Raw genomic sequence first — 10,820 nt, 5'->3', positions numbered from 1 at the left:
CGGCTCAGGTCATGATCTCACAGTTTGTGAGTTTGAGCCCCGCATTGGGCTCTGTGCTGACAGCTCAGAGCCTGGACCCTGCTTCAGATTCTGTCTCCCTCTTTCTCTGCCCCTCCCCTGCTCATGCTCTGTCTGTCTCTCAAAAATACACTTTAAAAAACATTATATGGTCAACTAATCTTTGACAAAGCAGGAAAGAATATCCAATGGGAAAAAGACATCCTCTTCAACAAATGGTGTTGGGAGAACTAGACAGCAACAGGCAAAAGAATGAAACTGGACCACTTTCTTACACCATACACAAAAATAAATTCAAAATGGGTTAAAGACCTAAATGTGAGACCCCAAAATATAAAACTCCTAGAAGGGAGCACAGGCAGTAATTTCTCCAACATCGGATGGAGTGACTTTTTTCTAAATATGTCTTCTGAGGCAAGGGAATCAAAAGCAAAAATATACCATCGGGACTACATCAAAATAAGAAGCATCTGCATAGCAAAGGAAACAATCAACAAAACTAAAAGACAACCTACAGATTGGGGGAGGATATTTGCAAGTGACATACTGATAACGTGTTAGTATACAAAATATAGTCCTTTTCTGGTTGTGGCGCTATTTGGTGAGGAGCTCTTGTCTATGTTTGTAGCCATGCAGTCCAAGGGTCCTCTGCAGTCCATGCAGGTATTCAGATGCAAAAAGATGGCCAGAGCCGTGGTGCACTGCAAATAGGGCAACGGCCTCATCAGGGTGAACGGTTGGCCCCTGGGGATGATCCAGTCACACACACTGCAATACAGGCTACTGGAACCTTTTCTGCTTCTAGGCAAGGAGAGATTTGCTGGGGTGAACATCCAAGTCCAAGTGAAGGGTGATGGTCACGAGGCCCAGATTTACGCTATCTGCTAGTCCATCTCCAAAGCCCTGGTGGCCTATTATCAGAAATATGTGGATGAGGCTTCCAAGAAAGAGATCAAAGACATCCTCATCCAGTACGACCAGACCCTGCTGGTAGCTGATCTCTGGAACTGCGAATCCAAAAAGGTTGGTGGTCCTAGTGCTCATACCAGAAATCCTACCGATCAGTGTCCACCTTTATAATAAACAATTGCCAAGGGGAAAAAATATACACAACTCATATGCCCAAAAAAAGAATAATCCAATTAGAATATGGGCAGCAGACATGAACAGGCATTTCTCCAAAGAATAAGCATAGATGTCCAACAGACATATGAAAAGATGCTCAATATCACTTATCATCAGGGAAATGTAAATTAAAACTACAATGAGATATCGTCTCATACCTGTCAGAATGGCTAAAATCAAAAATACAAGAAACAGCAAGTATTGGTAAGGATGCGGAGAAAAAGGAACCCTCCTGCACTGTTGGAATGCAAACTGTCGCAGCCACTGTGGAAAACAGTATGGAGGTCCCCCAAAAGTTAAAAATAGAACTACTCAGGGGTGCCTGGGTGGCTCAGTCAGTTAAGTGTCCAACTTCAGCTCAGGAAAACAGTATGGAGGTCCCCCTAAAAGTTAAAAATAGAACTACTCAGGGGTGCCTGGGTGGCTCAGTCAGTTAAGTGTCCAACTTCAGCTTCATGACCAACTACAGGTCATGATCTTGTGGTTTGTGAGTTTGAGCCCTGCATCGACTCTGTGCTGACAGCTCGCAGCCTGGAGCCTGCTTCGGATTCTGTGTCTCCTTCTCTCTTTGCCCCTCCCTCACATGTGCTCTGTCTCTCTCTTTCAAAAATGAATAAAAAACGTTAAAAAAATTAAAACAAAATAGAACTACTCTACGATCCAGTAATCGCACTACCAGATATTTAACCGAAAAATACAAAAACACGATTTCATGCGCCCTGTATTTATAGCAGCATTATTTATAATCCCAAATTATGGAAACTTCACAAGCATCTGTCAATTGATGGATGCATAGAGAAGATGTGGTGTATGTACAGGAATATTATCCAGCCATCAAAAAGAATGAAATCTTGCCATTTGCAGCGACATGGATGGAGTTACAGAGTGTCGTGCTAAGCAGAATAAGCCAGTCAGGGAAAGACAAATACCATATGATTTCACTCCTATGTGGGATTTAAGAAACAAAACAAAGACAAAAAGGAGACAAACCAAAAAACGGACTCTTAACTAAAAAGAAGAAACAGATACCAGACAGAGGGGAGGAGGGTGGGGCATGGGTGACATGGGTAAAGCTGATTAAGAGTTCACTTATGATTGATGAGTGTCGAGCAACGTACAGAATTGTTGCATCACTATATTGTACCCCTGACGCCAATGTGATGCTGTATGTTAACTACACTGGACTTAAAAAAACTTACAAAAAATATGTGTATTTAAAAAACGTACAGTGGCAAAATATACATAACGTAAAATTTTGGCCATTTTTAAGGGTCTGGGGCATTAAGTGCATTCGCACTGCTGGGCAACCATCACCACCATCAATCTCTAGAACCTTTTCATCTTTGGGTGTGGTATGTTCATATCATGCTGTTTCATCCTTTCTATCTTTAAAAAGAGATTTTTAAAGCAAGAATACGTGTCAAATTTTATTAGACGCCTTTTCGCGTTTATGAAGAAAATGATAAACTTTTACTGGTTTGACCTCTTAATGTAATGAGTTGTTTTAGTGAATTTCCTAATGTTGAATGATCCTCAGGTTCCTGGAATTAACCGCTCCTGGTCTGGGTGCGCTATCCTTGTAATGTGTTGTTTTCTTCTAATTAGGTTTAAGATAAAAATTAGCCTTAGTCAATTTGGCTTATGATTTTCCCCTTTTGCTCATCAGGTGCTTTTACATGGTAGAAATGACAGAGCTTGCTGGTCGATTGGATGTGGGGATTGAGGGTAAAAAAGGAATTGGATGAAACCCAGCTTTATGGCGAGCTAGGGGGGTGTGGGTACCTTTCATTGAACTGGGGAAACCTAGGGGTGGGAGGCGCAGACTGGGTTCAAATCAAGGGTGAGCCTCCAAGGGAGTGCCGGGGAGGGGCTTATTAGGATCACCTTGTGAGCATGTTCATAGCTTTTTTTTTTTAAGTTATTTTTTTTTTACTTCAAGAGAGAGAGCACGTGTGCATGGGGGTGGGGAGAAAGAGCAGAGAGAGAGGGAGAGAGAGAGAGAGAGGGAGAGAGAATTCCAAGTAGGGTCCACACCATCAGCCTAGAGCCTGACGTGGGGCTCGAAGCCACGGACTGTGACATCATGACCTGAGCTGAAATCACGAGTCAGATGCTTAACCCACTGAGCCACCCAGGCGCCCCATGAGCACTTTCAATAGGCAGGCAGGCTGACGTTAAAGTAGGTTGTAAACCTTCTGTTCAACAGAGCAGACTGTTTATTGCCTATCCCTCCCGAGACCACGTTAAGACGATAATAAAAGCATAAAATAAAAAATACATTAGCCAGTAACAGAGAGACCAGGAGCAGCCAGTCATGTGTGGTAGGGGTGAGGGAATATCTGTTCCTGAGGGATTCCAGTAAGTGTCAGGGAGAGGAAAGCAACTTGAAGGGCCTCCTAGCCTAGAATACATGCAGTGGCGGGCTACAGCCAAGGATGGAGCCCTGCCTGGAGAGCTGGGGAGACACAAGGTCAGAACAGAAGTGAAAACAGGAAGTGTTGGCTCCCCACCCCCCTCACACCTGCACGCGGGACGCCCAGCAGCCAGGCATCTGCTTAGTATCTAAGCAAAAGGAACAACAATAACAACGGCAATGATAATAATTCAATGAGACATGAAAAATTGGTGGGTTGCATTCCAAATCTATTTAAGAAATGGTCTGGGGAGAAGCAGGGCAGGTGGGGGCAGGAGCGGCATTGGCTCCCAAGTGCCAGGAGGATGACTTCTAGCGTGTAAGGGTCCCCTAGACAATAGTGTTTTCACTCTAAGTGGATGAAACTCAGCCAGTCAACAAGACCTATCCAAGTACACATAGTCCTTAATCCATTTTTCTAGTGCCTTACTCTTCCGTGTGATCACAAAATTACTTAACTTAATTAATTAATTAGTTAATTAATTAAATGTCTATCTATCTTTTAATGTTTATTTACTTTTGAGAGAGAAAGAGACGGAGTGCGAGCAGGGGAGGGGCAGGGAGAGAGGGAGACACAGAATCTGAAGCAGGCTCCAGGCTCCGAGCTATCAGCACAGAGCCCGATGTGGGGCTTGAACTCGAAAGCCATGAGATCATGACCTGAGCCCAAGTCTCTTAACCAACTTGAGCCACCCAGGCGTCCCTTTACCAGATATTTGAAAAGAGCTTGCAGGGGCGCCTGGGTGGCTCCTGGCAACTTGAGCCACCCAGGTGTCCCTTAGATATTTGAAAAGAGCTTGCAGGGGCGCCTGGTCGGGAGTTGGTTGAGCTCCCGACTCTTGATTTCGGCTCTGGTCACCATCCCGCGGTTGTAAGATCGAGCCCCTAGTCGGGCTCCACACAGAGTCTGGAGCTGGTGTAAGATTCTCTCTGTCTCCCTCTGCCCTCTCCCATGCTCTCACTCTCTCTAAAAAAATATAAATAAATAAATAAATAAATAAATAAACAAATAAATAAATAAAAATTTTGAAAAGAGCTTGCAACATGGAAAGGAAAGAAAAACCAAAAGCAACCAAACCAAAACAAAACCAAAACCAAAACGAATGAAGGTACTAAAAATATGTTCTAACCACATTTGAAAGGAAGATGCGAGGGTGGTGTGTGTGTGTGTGTGTGTGTGTGTGTGTGTGTGTGTGAATGTGAGCTAAATTCTCAACTGTCATGCTGGTTAGTGGACAGACCATGTCTTAAAATGATACATAAAGAAATAGTGGTATAAGCAGATATTTAGAGATACGGAGACAAACTTCAAAAGATAATCAAAGAGTCGAATGTGGAATAAGTAACAGTAGAGCACCAGGGGAAGGGTGAGAGAAGCCGTTCCAGAGCATTTGACGTTTTAATTGCTAACCTTCAAAAATATAACTGTCCATTCTACCAGGAAAAATGGATTTATCCAGGACTAGAGAATTACAATTAGGGAAGCGTAAGCTATGGCAAAGCCATTAGCAAGTTGGGAGAACAAAGGAGAGGAAACCTCTTTTCTAGAAGGGGCAGTTGGGAAGGGCTGTTATAAACAAAAAGTCCACTGGAGTAAACTGGAGTGGCTTTTCATTGGCTGAGTTGTGGCAGTCTCCCATTGGCTGGGCTGTTGCTGGGCAAGGAGAAATTCTTCTTTCCTCCTGCTGGGGTCGAAAAGTATAGGCTTATCCTGCTGAGAATACAAGGTGCTCTCTTCACCTTGGGGTCTGCAAATGACCACAAGTGGCAGGGCACGAGAGTTCCCCCTTCTGGCCTCCAAACTCCATTTTAGTGAGGTTTACCCTTCATCAGTTTTTACATAATCATGTGCAAATTGCACTTCAATAAAAGACATAAAAAGTATTTTAAAAAACAAAAGCAGGCTGTCCGTGGAATGTGTGCAAATGGAGGGGAGGAGCACCGTCTGGAACACATACGCAGAAATCAAGGATGTATGCAGAATCATCCCCAGATGATTCTGATCTGAGTCTCTCCCCTCTGCTCTCGATGCTACAGCACTGTAGCCCCAGAGCTCCAGAGAGATGCTGGTCTCTTCCCTGGGGTCATTGTGAAACAGACTTCTAACAGATACTGAACTCCCTGAAGTCAAGTTCATAACAACTGCCACGTCCTCCCAGCATAAAAGTATAAATAGTCGGAGGGCGTTGACTTAGGTTTGAGAAGGTCTCATCAGTAGGTGTTGGTGTCTATACTCCTGGCTAAATTTATAAAAATCAAGTGATCCTGGGCTCCTGGGTGGCTCGGTGGGATGGGCCCCTTAAAACAGGATTCTCGCACGGAGAGTCGTGACGCGAGGCTTTTCTTTCCGGGAAGCAACTTTATTTGTGCCGGCACGCTCAGTTGGGTTCGTACCCGAGGAACTGACCCCTAACGCCATGTGGCGTAGTTTTTTTTTTACATATTTTCTATTTCTTTGTCTCCCATATATGGTAACACACACAAACATGCAGCCTGATTAAGTGGCCTCACGTTACAAGGTCGTGAGGGATGTTGTCACCTACACATATAGCCAGGTTGCCTTGAGGTTTTTTTTTGTTTTTGTTTTCGTTTGGTTTTCTCTCCTCAGGGAGGGGACCCTACCACAAGCTGACTCTAGATTTCGGTTCAGGTCATGGTCTCAAGATCGTAAGACTGAGCCCTGAGTCCAGCTTGGCGTTGAGTGTGGAGCCTGCTTGGGATTCTCTCTCTCCCTCTCTCTCTCTGCCCCTCCCCCACTTGCATGGGCGCATGTGCACTTGCTGGCTCTCGCACTCTCTCTCAAAATAAGTTAAGTAAACATTAAAAAAAATTTTTTTTAAATCAAGAGACCCTGGAATGGGAGAGAGGAAGCAATGGGGGGAAAACGCACAAATAAAAATTTTTAACTGTCCCTAATACTAGGTTACAGTTGCAAAGAGCTGGGACCAAAACAGGAAGGAAAGTGCTCTTTCTGGAATTTTACTTGCTGTTCCTAACCCCCAAATGCTCTTCCACAAGGTCCGGCTGTTTCCTTGTTTACTTGGGCCTCAGCTTAAATGTCATTTCGTTCATTCATCCAGCATACTGGTTAGTGAGAAGCTTGAGGAGCTGGGTGGCTCTAGCTGGCTGAAAAACTTAGGAGACACCACAACGCCCCTACTCGCAGGCACTAGCGTGAGAGAAATTGCAAATAAGTAGATAAATCAGCCCAGGTTGGGTTGCCCGGGAAGCTGGCTGAGATGTATCAAAGGTGAAGCTAAGCCTGAGGTGAAATTAACATCGGCTCCCCATTCACAAACTTTCGGCAGGGGAACCCATCTGCTGTCATTTCCGTTTCAGCCTGACTTACAGGGGGTCGGTGTGTTTTATAGAATGAAAAGAGGAAATGCCGAGACGGTCTCTGATTGGAAAGTGTTCTATTATGGTGGGATTTGGGGAAGCGGGGAGACTTTCTAATAGATCCCCAGGTATGTTTGGCAGTCCCTGGTTAGAGCCGTCTGGGACTGTTTCAAAAGAGGAAGAATTGCTCGATGTTAAGGGCAAAAGACCTTTCTACGGCTTGCTGTTTCCTGGAACAAGTGGGGGTCCATGGAGGGATTTTTGCAAGGACACTGTCATAATGGTGTTTATCGGAGGTACTGACGGAAGGGAGGTGGCTACCATGCCAGGCAGTCTCTCGAATGAAGGTTAGAAGGCAGACTGTTCATTAGGAGAGCCCTTGCCATCAATAACCTGTGAGAGGTTGGGTGAGCAAGTAGGCATGGGCAGAGGAAGAAGATGAGCTAACATGAGGCCCGTTAAAGACCTCAGGCAACCCTCTGGGGCTCTGTAGAGCTAGAATCTTCCTTCAGAGGTGTCTTGAGGGGAAAGAGAAGACCAGCTTTCTATCCTCCAGCAATCATCAGTCCTTGGAAGTGACCAGATCAAGTTGCACCTTATTTATCTACTTGGTTTTTTTACTGTTTTAATTCTTCTGGTGTTACCTCTTTATCTGCAAATGTGGAACAGGTTTTGCGTACTACTCTGAGTAAGACAGGCTGTGATTGGAAAAGTTGTGGGTTTTTTTTTTTAATGTTTATTTATTTATTTTTGAGACAGAGAGAGTGGGGCAGAGAGACAGGGAGAGAGAATCTCAAGCAGCTGTCAGCTTGGAGCCCACCTTGGGGCTCGATCCCACATGCCATGGGATCGTGACCTGAGCCGAAATCAAGAGTGAGATGCTCAACTGACTGAGCCACCCAGGCAGCCCTGGAAAGTTTCGAGCAAGGAAGTGCCTTAATCTTGCAGGGACATGCTCTTACACACTTTGCAAGGATCACTTTGGCCGCAGTGTAGACAATTACCTGTAGGAGTGCAAGGATAGAAATAGGAGACTATTGAAAAACTAGCTCAGGGGCACCTGGGTGGCTCAGTCGGTTAAGCGACAGACTTCAGCTCAGGTCATGATCTCACGGTTTGTGAATTCGAGCCCTGCGTCCGGCTCTGCACTGACAGCTCAGAGCCTGGAGCCCATTTCAGATTCTGTGTCTCCCTCTCTCTCTGCCTCTCCCCTGCTCACGCTCTGTCTCTCTTTCCTTCAAAAATAAATAAACATTTAAAAAAATTAAAAAAAAAAACTAGCCCAAAGGATGGGGCACCTGGGTTGGTTAAGCCTCCGACTCTTGATTTTGGCTCAGGTCATGATCTCATGGTTCTGAGATCGAGTTCTGCATTGGGCTCTGCACGGACAGCGTGGAGCCTGCTTGGGATTCTTGGGATTGACCCTTCTCTTGAAATGTATCCAGAATCACTTGTCTCCTTATTACCTTCTCTGCTCCCACCCTGATTTATGCCCATCATTGTTTCCTTTGGGCTGGTTATTTTTTAAATGTTTATTTATTTATTTTGAGAGAGAAAGAGAGAGAGGGAATGAGCAGGGGAGGGGCAGAGAGAGAGAGGGAGACAGAGAAGTAGGCTCTGTGCTGACAGCAGACAGCCCAACGTGGGGCTCTAACTCACCAATCCCGAGATCATGACCTGAGCAGAAGTCAGATGCTTAACCAACTGAGCCACCCAGGCACCCTTTGTTTTTCTTTTAATATATCTTACCATGTTTCCATCCTATGTGATTATACCTCCTATGGTTATTCATATATATGGCAAGTGGGAGTTCTAGTAAGTTGTTTTGATTCTTTCTTTTGATGCTTTCCCAGCAGTCTTTGATAGCTTCCTCACTTTCTAATATGACAGGATATTCCAAGCATCTCTTGTATATTTCCTACCTCAAAAGTGAAATTGACCATTTCTTCAAGACGTCTGTTCTTTTTTACTGTGAAATGGGCATTCAGTGCTACTGGATTGGTCATTGTTTCCAGGCCTCTTCAATGTCAGAGCTTGGAAATAGATTTTTTTTTTTCTATAAAGATAAAATACATTATGAGCTCATACATAGTACTTCTAATTTAAATTCAGAACTGCAGGGTTTTACTTAACGTCTTTCAACCTGTATTCAACCTGTACCTCTATTTATTATCTCATACCCAAAATTTTGGTTCCCAATTTCACCAACATATTATATGAAACTGTCTCAGAATATCAACACCAACACTATTATTAACATGATTGCTGAAAGGAGTTAAGATGTTTTTGGATTTCCTTTTGCCTTTAGAGTATAACCCATTAGGAGTATACAGACAAATTACTGTATTTAAAAGTAACTTGAAATAATTATTCTCTGTGTGGTTTTTCTGCCAATTTGGTAGACAATTTGGTTCATTTGTTTCATGTAATTTTGGGGTTTTCAGGATTGGGTTTTGAACATTTCATTGCGTTTTCTAATTTTTGTAAAATAGGTGGTTTCAAAATCAAATATACATGACGATGTATTCAGAGAGGTCTAGCTTCGACCTTTGTCCCTCCCACCCTGTTACCTTTGTTTCCCATTTGGTAATATTTTAAAAAATGTTTTTGTTTATCCTTCTGTTAAAAAATGTAAACAAATGCCTGTTGGGAGATAATTCTCCGTGGTTCTCTCAGGCTCTGCACATCTTGTGAACAGAGTCACTGATGGCTTTTATTCTGGACTGTCTTTTCAAGGGTGTTTATAAGAGCTAATAGCCTTGGAAGACAGAGATAGATCTTCCTTCGGAACATAGGGCAGGATTACAGCCAGCTATAAAGTATACAGGTTCCCTAAATTCAAGGTTCCTTTCCTGTATGTAACCCTCTTCACGTTACCCTTTAGGAATTGGAGCTTGGGAACCTGGCTCAAATGCCAATACCCTGATTAATGCTATTCCCGTGAGTAATACATTCTTGTGTCTTTTCTTTGCGATCAGAGTTTTGAGCCAAGAAGTGCCTTGATTTTACAGGGACATGGCCTTCCACTCTTAAAAAGGATCACTCCGATTGCAATGTAGACAATCGCCTACCTGTAGGGATGAAAGGATGGAAATAAGAGGTTGTTGCAAAACTAGTCCAAAGGAAACAAAGATGGGCACGGCCCAGGGTGGGGGCAGAAAAGGTAACAAGGAGAGGATGAAGTCTGGAGACATTTGACCCTCCTGAATTTCAGATATTAGAAGTGTCAAAGTCAAACCACAAAAACATGTTTTAAAAGTTGTTTTAAGTTTGTTTATCAGTTTGTTCAATAGGTCTGAAATAGCATCAAAAGAGATGCATTCAGAAATCTTCTTTCCAACCTTGTTCCACAGTCATCCAATCCCCTCTACAAAGGCCATCAGAGGTACAAGTTAGTCAAACTGTCAAAAGAAATGGAACCACCAAGACACAAGATTCGTGTATCTTCTACCAGAATCCATGAAACTATGGCAAGCTAACTTGTTAGACTGCAAGCAGGATAAAATACAAAATCTTGACAACACGCGTACCTGTTTGTATTCTACCCTACCCATTTCTGAGACAAATGTTAGTGTCCTATACATATTTTGCTCATTTAAGGATAAACTACAGAAAATCTTTAAAATCAAGGAACTGGATGGGATCCAGGCGGTGAATGGAGACCAGAAAGAAGTCCAAGGATGAGCTTTGGGGCATTCTAACGTTTGGAGGTTGGAAAGATGAAAGAAAACCATTGCACGAGACTGAGAAGAAGCAGCTAGTAAGATAGAAAGGGAATCAGAAAGAGGGATGGCCCAGGGGTGCCTGGATGGCTCAGTCGGTTGAGCATCCGACTTCGGCTCAGGTCACGATCTCACGGCTCGTGAGGTCGAGCCCCACGTCGGGCTCTGTGCTGACAGCTCAGAGCCTGGAGCCTGCTTCGGAT

At 43.8% G+C, this 10,820-nt stretch overlaps 1 pseudogene; it reads left to right on the top strand.

Annotated features, from left to right (window-relative positions):
- Positions 1-633: 633 nt before the first annotated feature.
- LOC102962637 lies at positions 634-1,184 on the top strand (annotated as a pseudogene).
- The last annotated feature ends 9,636 nt before the right edge of the window (positions 1,185-10,820 follow it).

This window comes from Panthera tigris, chromosome X (assembly GCF_018350195.1).
Source record: "Panthera tigris isolate Pti1 chromosome X, P.tigris_Pti1_mat1.1, whole genome shotgun sequence".
Classification (NCBI taxonomy): domain Eukaryota; kingdom Metazoa; phylum Chordata; class Mammalia; order Carnivora; family Felidae; genus Panthera; species Panthera tigris.
Note: the sequence above shows the minus strand (reverse complement) of the source record. Positions and strands in the feature narration are given on the sequence as shown.